The 18,080-nt window shown below is 38.9% G+C and overlaps 1 protein-coding gene across 16 annotated transcripts in view; it reads left to right on the forward strand.

Annotated features, from left to right (window-relative positions):
- Positions 1-18,080, forward strand: part of NRXN3 (neurexin 3) — a 943,812-nt gene that overhangs the window by 671,049 nt on the left and 254,683 nt on the right. The gene's annotated exons all lie outside the window — the stretch shown is intronic.

An 18,080-nucleotide genomic window follows, 5' to 3' on the forward strand; every position in this document is an offset into this window, starting at 1 on the left:
GGCTATTATGAACAGCTTGCTTATTTGAATTTACTATGAGCCTTGAAGTACGCTTCGTGAATGCAGTTTTCACCTTATCAATTGCCTGGCTATCTTGAGCTCATCAAGATTGTGAGCTGCCTTTTTCAATCACTTGCTCTTGTGGACAAAACAATTGTCAACACAGTGCACTGTCTCTGTGGGAAGATGATTCAGTGGTTGGTGAAATCCTTAGAGACACTGATTTTGAGCTCTGTGATAAAGTAGGTCTTAGAGAATGTATGTTTGTGGTAAATACACTTATGTGTGCAGTGGTACGTGAACCGTTTGAGGGAGGTAAACTAAAATTGTAGCTTTCGCTATTCTCATAAGATTTACTTTCTGAAGTTTCTCTTGTCTTGCTGAAAAATGAATGGTTCTTCTATCATGTGGATGGAAAGCCTTTATGAGAACACCTGAGATCTCAGCTAATTCCCTATAAACATAGTGTAGATGTGCATTCAAAGGTACTAATGTACATAGCCTGGAGAAATGATTAAATGTTCAGCTGAGTCAGTGGCTTGAAGTATGGAAACTGAGACATGTCTGAGCAGTTGTGGCTCTCTTTAAAATGAAGGATGTTTTAAATCTCTAGCTTGAGGGGAACAATACTATGAGTAGGAATTAACCAGTGGGTTAAAGCAAATACTGTGAATTATCTGGTACTGACTAACATCAAAGATGAGATGTTGGAGTCAATGCGGTGTAGATCTGATGTAGAATGCTTCTTTATATGTGTTAAAAACTATCATCATTGTTATTACAACAGTGGCAGTTCAAATAACACTCTCAAAAACTGGGTTTATTGTATCTCTTTAACCAAAGATGATCCCTATGCCAGGGAGTTTTGAAGTCCAGTTGTAAAACAATAAATCGAGGAGCAAAAAGGAAGAGAAAAGCACAACTAACACATAGCTTCATTTCAGTACTTTCTCCAGCTCAAAAAGAGACTGGTTCATTCTTTATTTTCATGGAGGTACTGAGATTCACGCAATGACATAACGTGTTATGCTAAGTCATCTATATAAAGGGTACAGTGTAAGGCACTTAGTGATTGAATTCCTGTAAGTATTGAATATGCGAAGACTGTTCCATTCAGCTGCTGAAGATCTAGTGTACAAGAAGGAAGAATATTGTGATACATGCAAGTAGGGAATTCCGAAACGCAGCTTCAAGACATAAGTGACTGTGGTCTAAAGAGAACTGTAATTTATAATATAGTTTCCATAATAGAAATTGTTGGTGTTTTTTTTGTTTTTTTTGTTTTTTTTTTTTTAGTATTTGCTCGCCCCTCCTGAAGTACATCACCTTTTATTAACCTTAATTGATCTTCTCAGAAGTGATATATAACAAAAGGTAAAATTACAACCAATATTGCTCTGGACATTCAGGCAAGTAAAAATTAATGCATGTTAAATTGTAGAAGAATCTCTCAAATAAAGTTTCTTTGTAAAAAATTGTTTTTAGTTGATCCCAGTTCTTCTGCTGTGATTCTTGCTTTCTGCTTCTCTGTGAAAGCTGTTGTTAAGTGTGGTAGTGTTGGAGCTGGAAGGGCAACATATGTTACAAAGCCCCTTGAAAATTTTAGGAATTTGAACTCCATTTGATATCTAAGGATTGTAGAGATACTACCAAATAAGGAAGTTTTTCCACCTTTTTCTGTACCCGAAATCCTCTGTCATAAGTAGTCATAAAACACGTAATCGGCTGCATCAGTAATCTTGATACCATAATGCAGTGATGTTTGCTTTCATATTATGTGGTTTCATGCCTGTGGACTGCCTTTGTTGCCTTGTAGAGCTTTTTTTTTTTTTTTTTTATTTGGGAGGGTAAAGGATGGGAATAATCCCATCTTCCCATGTATAAGTCATTGGTGTTCTGTTTTGTTTTTTTTTTTTGTTTTGTTTTTAAACTCTAGTATATATAAGTATGATGCCTTAATGTCATACCCAAGCAAAGATCACTCAAAACTTACCATTTTGTGGAGGCCCATCAGATATATCGAGATAACAATATCGTGAGAGAATCTTCGGTAAGGTTCCTTCTTCCTTCTCCCTAACTGTCAAATCTAGCTTAGCCTAGCTGCTTGATCAAATATCTCATCTCTGGAGAAATTTACTGTTAAGGGCTAATCTGTTCATAAGGTGTAAACTTAAATGGGTTTGGTTATGCTAGTTGCTGAGTGTATTTCCATAACATCTCTTACTGTGAGTAGTTGCATAATTTTTTTTTGTAGGGAATTACATCCGTAGGAGCAGTTAGAGGCTTGGAAAATCAATAGATCATGTAGAAGGAAATATGAGAAATGCTCCTTCCTCACTTTTTGCAAATATTTGGAAACTTCCTGTTGCTGTCTTCACACCATGACATCAGAAGTTGCTTTTTCATAGCAACCCTTCTGCCTAGAGACATGGACCTCCACGAGCTGCTTCCTTGAAATAGCACAGGCAGATTGGTATTTGCTACTAAATTAGAAATATTTAACAACTCAAAATGAGGTTGTAGAAAAATTAAATAAGGAGGACAATAGGAAAAGGAGGCAGAGAAGGTCCATCTTCTTAATGACTGAAATTTAATTATGTGTAGGTAGGATATGATACAAATAGGATATGATGCAGATAAAGCAGTTGGTGGATGACGTTATAAAAGTTTCTATATCAAGTCTGTATTTTAGGAAGAATTGCAGAATGTATAAAAAGTAAAGGTGTATTTAAAAAAAAAAAAAAAAAAAGGAATGGGACATAGATGATAGACCACAGGGTGAAGGCTGGGAACTAGGCTTGTGTGCTGTGACTTGTGTCCTGATGCTAAGCAAGGGAGAGGGGATACAGGACAAAGAAAGAAAATGGAAGAAGAGGCAGACTCCATGGAGAGGTCACTTCACGTGGCATAAAATCATCTGAACTGGTGTTACTCTTCACTATCCCCATCCAAGAAGGATGAAGAGAGGACTGTGTGCAGCCAGACAGTGGTGAGGCAGGCACACTGAACACAGTGGAGGCAGAGGGCTGATTTTGGGAGCCCACGAGCATTGCAGGTATCTCCCAGGGGCCTGGAGTGTATGGAATGGGGTAAAGTTGTTAGAAAAATACAGGGCCTGAAAGATGGACTAGTAACAGGCCAGTGCAGCAGCCTAAGTAGGATTTATAGCACATTATAGTGTGAAAAACAGGATAAAATTACTGTAAAGGCAGAAATTATAGCACAGCAGAATGTATCAGCTCTGAGATCCATCTTACTAATTAAAACAACATACTCTTGTGGTGGTGTGCACGATAAGCCTGTTAGCCTAAATGGGAAGATGTTATCAATACTTCATTATAAAGTTTATTATCTTTAAAGTAAATGCGGAGGAGGGGCAGAAATCTGTGGAACCTGACAAACCAATGCCACTTGCTGTCTGCTCAGTGTACGTAATAAATATAAATTTGGTTTTAGATCTTAAGTATCTGGAACGTTTATGCTGCTTGAATTTCTCTGGCTGCCTGTCAGTTTGCATCTTTCTGTGGAGTAACTAAGGAGCCTAAGGTAAAGGGGTATGGGGAGAGCTGGACTATGTACGGAGAGATTATGCTAAGCAAGTTTTAGTGTCCTTTACACTTTATGCTATCCTTTGACAGAATGTGTCACTTGTGCTCTAGAAGTAGGCCTTAATTTTGTATGAATTTTTTGTCTCTTTGCCAAGGTTCTTAAATCCTGTAATATGGATGTTGAGACTTGTAGGGTCCATTTCAAGGTCACAAAGTAAAAGAGTTGAATATCAACCACAACTCTTTCTGAATACAATATAATGTCTGTCAAGTAACGAGAACAATTCTTCTTTCTTGAAACTGTTGCATCACCCATGTCATTTCTTTGGCTTTATCCCTGTGGAAATCAAACAGCCATTACTTGAGCTTTCACTGCATTATTTCTAATTGGCCCAACAATTCTTGTGTAATACCATGTATGTAGAAGGCCAGAGTGAATGCTGTTATAAAAGTAACATCTGGTGCAATGTAATCAGTGCAGTAGACAGTAGCGTGCTAATCAGGAGATGAAGAGCTCTAGGACACTTCTCTTCAGTGAAGTAATTAATATTCTTGTTTAGATATTAGAACAGTCTTCTAGGGGAAAAAAATCCTGAAGCTCAACTGTTAACACATTGACTAATGTGTTAGAAGTGCTTTCGTTTTACAGAATCCAAGGCAGTGTATTTCATGATGTCATCTTTTAAGCATTTTAGCACATTCCAATATCACAGTAGCGTTTAAAAATAACTTGTGCTTCAACAGCTTTGAATCCTTAACTGCATCGAGTCTCTATCCCCTTTCTTCTTTCAGTTTTCTTTACAATCTTTCCCTTGGAGGAAGGATGTAAAAGGATTGGTGTAGGCAGATCAAGCACCTCTAATGATGAAAGTGATAAAATTGTGATAGTAGCTTATACATTGAGTTTATCAGCCTGTTCAGTCCCAATATCTTAACAGCTGAAGCCCTTTTGCTTATGTCTTGCAGTAGAGGATCTTCCTAGCTGGACTCACACAGTGGGTAGGAAGTTAAAAGCTGGTTATTCTTAATTTTGCTGTATCTTGCCTGGGCCTGAGGTACTGTGTGGCTTTTCAGACTGTTGTGGTTTGGCTGCTCTGCCATTCTTCCCTGTTCCCTATCTTGTTCAATACTCCTCAGACATTTTGATAATGCTTCAACGAGCAGCAGTTGCTCATGAGCTTTTCTGTCAAGAGGTCTCATGGCACTTCAAACACTGAGTTGCTAAATTTGGTTAATTTCCAACAGTAATTACTGTAATTATTAGTTTATTGTCTGATAGGTACAGTAGGAGTTGAGAAATTTTACAATAACTTAGGAAGTCTGCTTAGTTGTGACCTCCAGATTGCATATTGTTATCTCATTTTTCAGAAATTGGCCAATGCATTCCAAGGTCAGATGTAGCATATAACACATGCAAAACAATCTGAAGCTAAAGCTTATGAATATGAGTATAAGGATCATAAACTCAAGAGAAGTTCTGGAATGTTACTACCTGTTATGTGACCATTAGAGTGCTAAGGGACTGTGAATTGTATAACCCATTAGTGAAGTAAGAACACTTCCTTTCACTGATGATTTCAAGATTCATTTTGAAGCTTCTAGTGGGTTTTAATTTTGTACTTGTTATTTATTCCTCTTGCCATCTGCAGAAATGGGAATGAGTTCCCTGATGAAGTTCAAGGTGCCTGTGGTCATTGTTTGAAGAATTTAAATTTATGGCTAGTGGGAAACACTCTGTGTAAATCTTTATCACCATGTGGAGTTTATTTACTTGTGATTTCTGCCAGTAACACAATAGTAAGTCCTGTCTGCTTTCTCTACTGGCATATTTTTTTTCTGAAGTTAAAGCTTAGATGTAATCTAACAATATGATGTATAGCCAGTCTGAAAAGGTGTGAGCTGTGATTGTTTGGGCAGGTCTTATGCACTGAGTAAGGGCCTATTTTGTCACATTAACTTTCACAGTGACAAAATGCTTTGCATGGAGAATGGTAGTGCCAGTAAGGCAGTTATGGCATCTGTGTCTGGGCTAGGAGTACAGTCCTCTCAGATAAACCACTTTGGGATGAAAAAGAAAAGAAATGCAATGTTGAAGTGGGCTGTGCAACAGCTGAGGATGAAAGTGGGGGAGAAAAATTACCTGTTGAACTTATGTATTTCACCAGTAGGTGCAATTATTAAGATGACTGACGGGATGGCTTAATTTTTGAAGCTTAAAGAACAGAAAAATGGAAATTAAACTGTCTCTCTTTCTACTCTTCAGTGCTTAGGAATTTGACATAGCAGTAAGTGGGTAGTAAGCTTGAAAAGAAAAAAATCTGTCTACAAAATCTCAATATTTGTAACTCTTAATGTTTTTTTGAATGTTAAAAAGCAGGGGAGTTATGCACAAAGTACTTTTGGTGTTCACCTCTTTTTAATGTCTTGCTATATGAGAACAATTAGGGATTCAAATACTGTGGTGTATTGACATGTGGAAAATCACTTTCTGCGAGAATAATGTGGTTTCTTGCTGTACTTGTGATTTTCTTTTTAATAGAATAAAAAATAAGGAAATAACTATTAAGTGTTGGACAGTGTATAGATCATCTTGGCACAGCAGTGTGGAATCAAATGCTTCTGCTTCTGCTCGTTGCTTTTGGCTGGTGGATGTCAATGCTTGTGCAAGTTCATGAAGTAAACCAGCTATATGAACTTGTCCAACTGAAAAATAACTCATGAAAGCAGCTTCTTGGTCTGGCTCACTCCAGGTAGGACAATGTAAACAACAGCAACGAAGTCCAAGATTAAAGTCTTACCCTGACAAAAGAAATGGAAAGCAGGTATTTTGCAGATAGGCTGTATTTGGCATTAATGCTAAATGTACTGCTTTGATTTCAGTACTTAGTTTCAGCTAATGACTGGTCACAGTTTTTCACAGAATCACCCAGGTTGGAAGGGACCTCAAGGATCATGTAGTTCCAACCCCCCTGCCTAGCAGGGCCACCAAACATCCACATTCAGATCAGGTTGCCCAGGACCCCGTCCAACCTGGCCTTGAACACGTCCAAGGACGGGGCATCTACAACCTCCCTGGGCAGCTCGTTCCAGGGCCTAACCACTTTCCTTGTGAAGAACTTCCCCCTAACATCTAACCTAAATCTTCCCTCCTTCAACTTGGATCCATTTCCCCTAGTCCTGCTGTTGTCAGCCCTTTTGAAGAGTTTACTCCCCTCCTAGGTGTAGGTTCCCTTCAGGTATTGATAGGCTGCAATGAGGTCGCCCCGCAGCCTTCTCTTCTCCAGGCTGAACAAGCCCAACTCCCTCAGCCTGTCCTCATAGGGGAGGTGCTCCAGCCCCCTGATCATCTTAGTCGCCTTCCTCTGGACCCTTTCCAAGATCTCAATGTCTTTCTTGTACTGAGGGCTCCACACCTGGACACAGTACTCCAGGTGGGGCCTCACAAGAGCCGAGTAGAGAGGGACAATCACCTCCCTGTCCCTGCTGACCACCCCTCTCCTGATGGAGCCCAGGATCCCATTTGCCTTTCGAGCTGCCAGAGCGCACTGCTGGCTCATGTTAAGTCTCTCGTCCATCAGGACCCCGAGGTCCTTCTCTGCCGAGCTGCTCTCAAGGACCACTCCTCCCAGCCTGTACGGGTGCCTGGGGTTCTTCCGGCCCAAATGCAAAACCTTGCACTTTGCCGTGTTGAACCTCATTAGGTTCACCCGAGCCCAGCCCTCAAGCCTGTCGAGGTCCCTCTGAATGGCATCCCTTCCTTCCACCGTATCAACCGCACCACTCAGCTTGGTGTCGTCAGCAAACTTGCTGAGGGTGCACTCAATTCCCTCATCGATGTCATTAATAAAGATGTTAAAGAGCGCCGGTCCCAAGACAGACCCTTGGGGGACACCACTTGTTACCGGCCTCCACCTGGACATAGAGCCATTGACCACCACCCTCTGTCTGCGGCCTTTCAACCAATTGCTTATCCATCGGGTCGTCCACCCATCAAATCCACTTCCCTCCAATTTGGAGATGAGGATGTGGTGGGGGACCATGTCAAAGGCCTTGCTCAGGTCCAGGTAAGTGACATTGGTTGCCTTCCCTTCGTCCACCAATGCCGTCACTCCATCATAGAAGGCCACAAGATTAGTCAGGCATGACCTTCCCTTGGTGAAGCCGTGCTGGCTGTCTCGGATCACATGCTCATTCTTTATGTGATCGAGCATGTTGTCCAGGAGGATCTGTTCCATGATCTTCCCAGGCACGGAGGTGAGACTCACCGGCCTGTAGTTCCCCGGGTCCTCCCTGCTCCCCTTCTTGTATATGGGAGTGACGTGACCCTTCCTCCAGTCATCCGGGACCTCACCTGACAGCCACGACTTCTCAAATATGATGGAGAGCGGCTCGGCAACCACCTCAGCCAGCTCCTTCAGGACCCTGGGATGCACACCATCTGGCCCCATAGACTTGTATTCATTCAGTCTAAGGAGGTACTCTCGGACTTGCTCTGCCCTTACAGTGGGGAGGGATTTACCTCCTTGGTCCCCACATAGAGGTTTGGGGATGCAGGGTTCATGGACGTGAAGAAGACTAGAATCCTGGCCACCAGTGAAGAACTCATTCAGCACCTCAGCTTTCTCTTCATCTGTTGAAGCCAGTTCTCCTTTTAAATTTACCAAAGTAGGTACGCCCGTTTTGGCCTGTCTCTTCTGGCCAATGTACCTGTAGAAGGTTTTCTTATTGTTTTTCACGTCCCTTGCCAAGTTCAGTTCTGCCTGCGCCTTGGCTTCCCTGATCCCACGTCTGCAAGTTTTTGTAGCAAATAATCCTGTTTTTGTGTGGAGAATGTGATTGAATAGTTCTCTATCAGAATATTTTCCAAGGTTACTGTGTGTATGAAGCCATTTTCCATCCAGGTATTGATTCTTCTACAAGTAGATTGATCAGTGATAAATGGATAAAGCAATGAACTGAAGTAACTGAGTTCTAATTACTTTAATCTTTTTCAAGTCTTACTTCCTGGGCAGTTCTTATTATCAATCATAATATCTGCAGGTCCTTGAAAATTGGACCCACTGCCTTCACTGAGAACTCTTCTTTGGCTAGTACAGAGGCATGTCCTCAAGATTTTTCCGGAAGGAGATCTGGTTGGCAAGATGATTAAATTAACAATCTGCAGCCTGTGTGGTGTGCTTTGCAGTCAGGCAGCAGCTCATGAAAGCACTTGCAGCATCCACAGATTTTTGTTTAAAAAAAAAAAAAAAAACTTCTTAGTGAGTTATCAAACCCATTGTAGAGACTCGCACACTTAATAGTTTTTCCAAGAGGCATTAAAGCACATTGAAATACTGTCTGAGTGCTTTGGCTGTGATTTTCTTTCTTAGTGACTGTAGGTGCACCTTTTACAACTACGATCATTTCTAGAGGACTTGCTGTTTAGGTTTCTAGTCTAGTTTTTTTAGTCTGGAAGATCAGTGTGTGACCTGTCCTTGGGAAGGGCAGGCAGGTGCTTCTGAAAAGAGTATTTTCATGGTCTGCTACAGTAACAGAGTATGCCTGTTTCTATTTTTTCCCCTCTATCCCCCTTCTATGTAGAAAGAACTCTCTTATTTAATTGCCTGTACTAGTTTTCTTCCAGTCCCCTCAATTCTTCACTGTTTTCATTGTCTATTTTTGTCTGTGCTTTCTCTAATGTTTCTTCATCTTCTTGCGCCTTTTTCCCCTCTAAGAACAAAACTGATCTGAAGTTGATACACTCAACTGGTCCTCCTAACTACTTGCTGTATCCATCATGAGACACACATGCTGCCATTGATTTGCTGGTATCATTTGGGCGAATATTTGTACTTTTCCTTTGACAGTTGTCAAGAGAGCATATAATCATGATGTTCTGGAGCAGAACTATGGCACCATTTACTGTACTTTTAATTTCCACTAATGAGGCTGTAACAGAATAGTAGAAAGAGGAGAAGACTAGTCTCCTAGGAATCGATTCTCCTGGTGTATTTTATTTTACCACCAACTCTTTGCATGTTTGCTTTTGGATAAAAAGAGGGAAGGAGTAGAATTCCCAGATTTAGATTTCTACTCTGAAAGCTTGGAGAACACTTTTTGAATAGTATCCTTGCTGTCTTGAGTGTTTTCTTATGCAGATGCATCATTAACTTTGTAGGTTTGGAACATTAGTTAAATGCTCATGATATGAACACCAATGTGATGAAAGAAATAGCAGCATTGGAACAATGTGGCATTTTTCTAAGTCTCTTATACCATGTGATAAACTACATAAAAGCTATTTTCTCCTTTGAGAAAGTTGTATGGGATGATAAAAAATAAAGTTCTGTAGAAACCGTAATGGTCTTTTCTATGCAAAATCATTCTAAGAATAGAAGGCAGCTGATGTAGTTGCCTTTAATCAGTTTCACATCACCCAAGAAAAGCAGAGGTCACAATTTTAGTAACATAGAAGGAGCAGCTGACCCTCTTTTAGAGTCATGGCTCATTGGAAACTCACAAAGAGAAGCCTCTCTACTTGGAGACTGTCTTCTTTTGTTTGCCAGCCTTCAAGTGAAGTTAGGGAGAGCTAGACCCAGAATCCACTGCTTCTGGTCATTCAGGTTGCTCACATCTCTGCTCCCAGGGCTGGCTATGCCTCTTCACAAGACACTCAGTCGCTGGTTCAGGCCATAATCTAACAGTTAACCCACCATCTTGAAGTTCTTTATAGTAAATAGTGTTTCCTGTTAGATCTTAGTTTAGCATGAATTGCTGAACAGGTTTAGAACTGTTTTTTAGAACTTTAGAAGGGATACTGTTCTAAACATGATGAAAATTGGGTACATTTGGTTTGTGTGTAACATAGGTGAAGTGATAACAGGTGTATTTTTGAAGGAGCAATTTTCTGTTGCTGTTCCCAAACTAGATGATTAAGTTTGTTTAGTTAACTCGTTTCACTCCCATAAAATACCCCTAAAAATGATTGGGAAGGCAAGATCCAAACTGCTGAGTGTAATAAGCAATGCTTTGTGAAGAGGAAGTTGGAGTGCTTTTCTCTGAAAAGTGGTGATGTATTGTTATTTACGTGTGTGTGTATGTATCGTTGGTGCAGCACCAAGTTTGAAATCAATTGAAATTACAGGAAATGTTGAAGTCTCCGATAATTAAATCTGTTTTGTGCAGCTTTCACAATATATATTTGGAGAAAAACAGTCTGCTAAATTATGTTTGGGGAGAGTGAATGGGAAATAACCCATTATGTATTTTCTATTCTATTCAGCTAAAACATTCATGATAACTTCATTGATGTATGATTTGAAAATCACTAAGATTTTGGTGAAATTGCTTAAAGTTGAGGGATGGGTGACTTGACTAGCTGAATGTCACAAAGAGTCAAGTTTTGTGATTTATGTGATTTAGTCTCTAATCATTAGCATGATTTTATGGGGTGATAGGGAAGATGATTTTTAAATCTTGGTTTTTCGAAGTACAGATTTAATTTGGCTGTTCATGATAGTGTAACTGTAAGTGAAGATAACATAGAAACAATTGTATGATAAGAACTATCTTCTCTGTTCACACAGGTCCCAGGGTAAAGTTGTCATTTTTGTGATGCAAAATGAGCAGCAGAAAACTGAGAATGCTAGCCAGTTGAGTTCTCAAATGAATTATAAAATTCAGTGTCTTTACTGGAAAGAAGTACAAAGCATGCCCTTTCATGCTGACAGACTTCCCCATTTAGACTAGGTCTAGTAATGCTAAACTAACTGACAACTGACTTTGAGTAAATCTTTGATCTCTAAACTTGAGGTATGATGTACTGCCTTTATTGAGTGAAGAAGTGAGCTTATAATTTTCTTTGTGTCTAGACAGTACACTTCTTCTAGTCAAATTTATTTGCTGACAGATGAGTCCTGTGCTAGAGGACTCTGAAGATTTTTTTTCTTAAAATTGCATCTGTACTTGTTTACAATTACACTACTGCTAAGTTTATATTTATCCATCTTGTTTCAGAAGATGTGTTCTCACCCTAATGCTATCTAGATTCATAAACTCGGGGTTAAGAAAAGTGGACACAACGAAGTATAATTAATTGCAACATATTATATGTTATATATATTATATATATATTATATTATCATATATAATATGAGATTATTAGGATGCTGCTTACTCACTGGCATGGTGACATGTACTTTTAAAGAGTCATTGGAAGGTCCAGTCCCATTCTAACTCTAACCAACATGAAACTAGAGTGACTTTGAATTTAGTAGTAGTATTGCAGAATTAGAGGAACACTGTGACTTTTGAAGCTGGACTTCTGTGAAAATGTTTTCCTTCCAGTAGTAAGATGGACAAAGCGTCCTATCTGATCTGTGCGATCAAATAATGCTGTATTTCACCACATCAGGTTACTGTGTCTCATATCCTGATATCCAGGATAAGACCCAGGTGTTGAATTTTTGCCTCAACTCCTCAGTAATGTGTAGAAGAAGACATGGGGAGGTCTCCAAATTTCTCTACTTACTGTCCTTATCTCCCTGAGAAACAAGGCAATTTGCTAAGAAGTAAAAATGTACTCTCAGGTCTCATCCTATACTAGAACCATACTCATAGTTGTGCAACATGTGGGTTAACATTTTTTTTTTCCTCCCTTTTAAGATTTTTCTCACAGTAGGTAGTCTTGCTCTGGGAAGGAGAGCTCCTTTTTAGGTGCTATGAGGGAATTCACTAAGTTCTTGGCATTTGCACTCCGATGTTAGAGAGCAAGAAGAAAAGACTGGGAAAGCACCGAATCACTAAGACTTTTAGAATCTGGCTATATTTTCTGAGCAGCTGTCGATAGAGTGTGTGTGAGATTATTATTGTTTGCAGAAGCTTTATTGATCTTGGCTTTGAAGCCCAGAAATCTGTTTACAGCAGCCCATAAAAATAAGCGGCTACTACTACTTCTGAAGGTTAACATACTATGTTTGTTTAATTGAATTGAAATGGCTTTATGTTGTTTAAATGTCAGTGTTAATTAATTTTCAAGTGATTCTAGATTCTGATGTTTGGATAAAAATATATAGCTAGAAAGCAATATGTTAAAAGGAGGTACCATCTACTTCATTAAAACAAAGTAAAAATAGATCCGAAAGGAAGTGATACAATTGACTATATGGGAAGGTTCTTTTAGGTTTTCAAGTCTTGCTTATTCTTCACTTTGTATTATTTGTATCACTATTTCTTTGGAAACAGTAGAAAGAAAAGAAAAAACAGATTTTCCAATATTTTCAATTTTGGCTGAGATTTTATTCTAGAAAATCACTTACTGGAGAGAAGATTCTTCTCTTAGTGAAATTGGGAAGACTTCTGTTTTTAGTGTCTTGATTGCAACAGGAGAGCAGGGGGACTTGGGGCACTGCTTGTCTGTGATAAGTTCTTCAGCAGGCTGCTGTGGATTTTTTTTATTTTACCTTCAGCTTTTTTGTTCTGTATCTAGTTCAATGATCCTTTTGTCTAATTTCATTGTGTAGCCCTTTTCTTTACCCTGCTATTTTTCAAGCAAATATATTAAGCGATTCTGAGCATACAGTAAGCTTAGGCTGCAGTCTTAATTTAGTAGCAGTTTACTTAAATGTGTATATATATCTAGATCAGGGTATTTGCTCAGCAGCTCTATTTTCCATCTAAAGGTACTGACAGGTTTTCTTAAAGAGATCTTTGCTTTTGTCACAATCTAGTTAAATGAGTATGTTTTAAAAGTGTTATGGTCCTGGCACTGCTGTGTACATGAAGAATACGCTCGAGGCAGTCTTTTTCTCAAAATGCTTCATCACATATTTAGATTATAATATGTTGCCTATCTCTAAATGGATCAAATTGTTGCTGAACTAAATGTTGCATAAACATGATGGGAATAAATTGCATGTCTTGATTACACCCTCAGTTATTCCACCTGTGCCCTACTACTAGGAAGCTACTCTATGAAATATTTCTCCCTTTCAGTATTCGCTCCGGTATCCCCTCCTCTGTATACCACATGGTTATATAGGTTGGAGACCAGTGACTGCTATTTACAAGTGACCCCCCCACCCCCCACCTGCTACAACTGTCCCAAGTTAATGGGACAGATGGGGCCTGCTTTCAGGTTACGTGCCTCCTCCCCAGTTTGCACATTTGTTCAGCTATTATGGTACACCAAACTAAAGGGGAATAAAAAGAAAATGGACATTGGATGAAATGAGTTGTATTTTAATCTCCGCAAGAAACTGAAATATTTAGTACCAAGCCAGTAAGTACATCTTTTTCAGCCCAATAAAATATGCTCTTTTTTCAGAATTACCCTGAGTTTCCCATACCCATAGATTGAAATATCAAATGGCAATGGTATTCTGCAGGGAGTGTGAAGTTATATACATCATTGCTCTCTTTCAGGGTTTTTAATTCTTATAGTGCTCTTTAGAAAGTTTGTTCATGAAGCAGGTTCACTAGCTATTAAATGTGATTGTCAAGGGGTGACTGATGATATACAATTAAGTCAGAGCTGAACATGAAGTATGCTGCGAGCATTTGTATCCCCTGGCTAAAGTCCTCTATTAGCAGATTCTACGTAACTGCTAGTATTTATCTCACCTATATTTAAAGATGAGCTCAAATCTTTCTGGTTTTATCTTTTCTGTATCAATGTACTTGTCAGAGGTTTTTCAAACATGTATTGTTATACCTTGAATAACTCTATCATGAAGAGTAACTCTAAAATAAATAATTGGGAGGCTTATTTGAGATTCCTTCAAAGCATTAGTGATCCTATATCATACACTTAAATTTCAACAGGGTTTGGATCAAAGACTGTAGTTTTGATCCTTTTGTGATTTGCATCTCTATAACCTGAAGGATTGGAAAAGCTGTATTTCAATTTGCATGTTCAAAATGCGCTACATAAAAGTAATGTGAAGGTGTGATAGATAACCTTAAAGAAGACTCAGCTGAAAAACAGTAAGTGCCTCTTTTTGATGCATTGAAGATTTCTGAAAGATCTACAGTTGAGTTGGTCATAAGCAGGATCAGAGCTCTGTTTAGGTAGGAAAGGAAGGACTTGTAGTAAGGAACCCCTATGGCTTAGTACTGTACTTATTCTGTATATACTGTATTATTGTCACTTGAAACTTTTCTTTGTTTGTGGTAAATGTTAGTAAGTAACTACATTTTGTTGGAAATGTTTTAATTCTCAGGTGATGTTGTGGTTACATCTGCAGTGACAGTTGAAGAGAAGGCTTATAAGAAATACTTATTTTTTTATAGATTATAGTTTGTTTTCAACTGCTCATTCTATAATGTGTGGAAATATATTATTAATGAAATCTGTCAACTTGATTTTGGTGAATATCTCCAAGTTGCAATATTACGTTGTTGTAGATGTTCTCAGCTGAGGATTCCAGGGTGAGTTGTATTTATGTGCAATACTCTACAAAACTCCACAGGCTTTTAAGCAAGCTGAATTGTTTAGAACTGTATAGTTCGTCTTCTAGATGACAGCTTGGGGACTTTCTCACCTGGAGAGAGTACCACTAATCTGTACTGCACAAATGCCCTTCTTTCCTTGGAGGTCTCACACGCTGCCTGTTTCTGTAGAAGAACCCCGGAGGCCTGAGTTTATGCCTTGTTGGTCACAGATAATCACTTTAGTAATGTTTGAAAATTAGAAGGAAGATGAGAATGATTTACGTGGTCACATAAAGTTTCCAAATCAAATGAAATAGCATGTATATTTTGTGATTCTCCCCATCTCAGATACTTTGAGCAGTATGAGTGTAATGTGTTCAAGTGGTTGAATGTGCTATTTACTGATGTTACTGGTGATGAGATTCCTGGACATTATAGTAATAACTATATTTGTGGATTAGTTGTAGATGATTTGTAACAAATCTCTTCTGTGGCTTTAACTCTGATGGAAATCTTTTCAAATGATTTTTTTCCCCCCCCTCAACTGGCGATATACAAAAAAAGTGGTTCATCATACCTTAGAGGTTTCACATACAGAGGCTTGAACAACAGGAAGAAATTACACATACCTCGTAGAAAATACAGAGTAATATTTCATTTCACTGTCAGAAGACTCGCTGGTCTGGAATTGTTTTTCAAGTTATTCCGTGGTCTCTATTTGGACAGTTTGAGTAAAGGTTGAGATGTAGGTGACTATCCTGAGTAAACAACAGCAGAAGGAATGGAAATGAATAGGAGACATTACTTTTGGGGCTTCAGAAGGAAACCCGGAACCAGTAGTTGAGCCTTATGTATGTCACAGGTGTTCCAAAAGTAATGTCTCCTATTCATTTCCATGGAAACTACAGCAGATACAAAGAGGACAATAACACTAACTGATAGAGCAAATGCTCAGCTACAAAACACTGTTTTGCAACATAATCACCACCATTAGCTATGCATTTTTGCTAGCAATGAGCAAGAGCCTTAATGCTGGGCTTGTGACAGCCTGCACCAGTAGAGGTGACCCACTGATGCAGTTGCTACTGCTGGAGAGCACCACTTACACCGTTATGGTGCTCACAACTACTGTTTGCTATCTGTAAATGTTCAACGAGTGTTGATGAATGTTAGTGAGTGCCATTTTTTGTGGATGGAGGAATTTGATGCCATGCCTTTATTTTGTCTGCACTTCCACATCAGATGGCATTCTGTCAGACTGCCCCTCTGTTGCCGTCTGTCACACAGCAACAATATGTAATGGACTATTGGTGGGGAGGTAGAACCTCTACTGCCATACCACAACATTTGCCTCTGATGTTGTAGACCAACATAATGAAATAGGAGGCATTACTTATGGAGCAATCCTCATACAAATGTATGAACATCTTGTAAACATACCACAAATTAATTTTCTGCTCTGATTTGGAGAAAAAAACAGAGGTTATTGTACTCTAGTGAAAATCTGTACAAATGAGTCTAAAAGGAAAAATTTCAGTTAAAATAACTGAGTTCAGCAGCAACTAATTAGATGTTACTGACCATTTTGCTGCAGGGCTCTGCGGCTTTGTTTCCAGTTCAGTGCACTTTCGTATGCACCCTTTCTACTCTTGAGCAGCATATTTTTGACTGCAATTTTTGTAATTGTTGAACAATGCCTAAGCTTCTGCTAATTCTTAAGGAGAGACTGCAATTGTAGGACCTGACATGGATCCATGTAGTAAGATACATTGCCTTGGTGTAAAGCTATCTCGAGTCTCCCAGTCTCTGCTGCAGGGAGCAGTGGTTGGGGATCTGCATTGCAGTTATTGTGAACAAATTACTACCCACTGAATCATAAATGTCAAGTGTCTTAGGTTTTGTTTGTGTGTATGCTTTATGTCCCATCCCCATGCTGCTCTTTGTTACTGAATGTTTGTTAGTTTTTTCTCTTAAAAAAGAAAAAACCCACTGTGATGTTATTATACTGTTTTAAACAAAGAGAACTCCGAACATCAAGCTGTTGTAGCAGCTTTGCTTAGGTTTCTTGTCAGTGGTAGGTCAGGAGAAATTTATTTACTCCCTGTGAGGTGAAGCTGCTTCTGAGATAAGTTAAAGAGCAGCAGAGGTCCTGTTGATTGTATGCAGAGGGAAAAGACTTAAGAAGGAACGTCAGTGATAGCTGGAAATTCTGAATTCTTTGCTGTGTCACTGAGTTTGTGGTGCTTGATAAGTCGTGTAGGGCCAAAGATGTGCTGTGTTTCTGCAGTTCTTATGTAACCTACTTGGAACTGCAGGTTCTTCTGGAACTGTGGAATACTGAGTTCCTTCTTCCCTGACTGTCAAATGAAGATATTTATTCTTCTTAAGTACAGTGAAACATAAAAATACAAATTGCACAGTGTTATGATTACAGGTTGGAGATAATATCACGATTTACAGAGACAGCGTCGTGCAGGTATTCTTAATAAAGACGCGTAAGGTGAAATCTGAAGCTGTATTGGAATTTACTTTAATAGAATGTTGCTGCGTGAGTGAGTTGCTGTATTAAAACTTTTTGGGAGTCTTGGAATGTGACTGGAGCTATATTTGGTGTCTGGAGTCCCTGCAAACAGATAGCAGAAAGGAATCATAAATTTTGTCTGTTCATTGCTAGTTGTATTTTTTTGGATGATCTCATTCAAGATCGCTGTGTGCATGTGTGTGATAGTATGTCTATTGGAATAACTATATTATGAGATTTCATTATCATTATCTGTGATAATTGTTTTCTGAGTAGGAAGGAGAGACAACAGAACACTTCATCTAAATTGTAAGGTCAGGTTCTGTTTCTGAACACATTTTTTATTACAGATTTGGGGGAGTCATTCGTTGTCCTTTAATGAATAGTTTCAGGCTGTTTCTTTATGTGCCAACGTAGATTTGAAAAAGTATCTATTATTTCTTTTTCCCTTTAATTCCAAATGAGATGTTACTTACTGTTTGGAAAGGCTTGTGTCTCTGGGGATGTTAGTACAAAGAATTTTCCCCAACTAGAACTCTGATATATGGCTTATCTGTAATAATTCTTTACACTTGTCATATGCTTACTATTACACACAAACA

Source organism: Tympanuchus pallidicinctus, unplaced genomic scaffold, assembly GCF_026119805.1.
Source record: "Tympanuchus pallidicinctus isolate F22 unplaced genomic scaffold, pur_lepc_1.0 scaffold3, whole genome shotgun sequence".
Classification (NCBI taxonomy): Eukaryota; Metazoa; Chordata; class Aves; order Galliformes; family Phasianidae; genus Tympanuchus; species Tympanuchus pallidicinctus.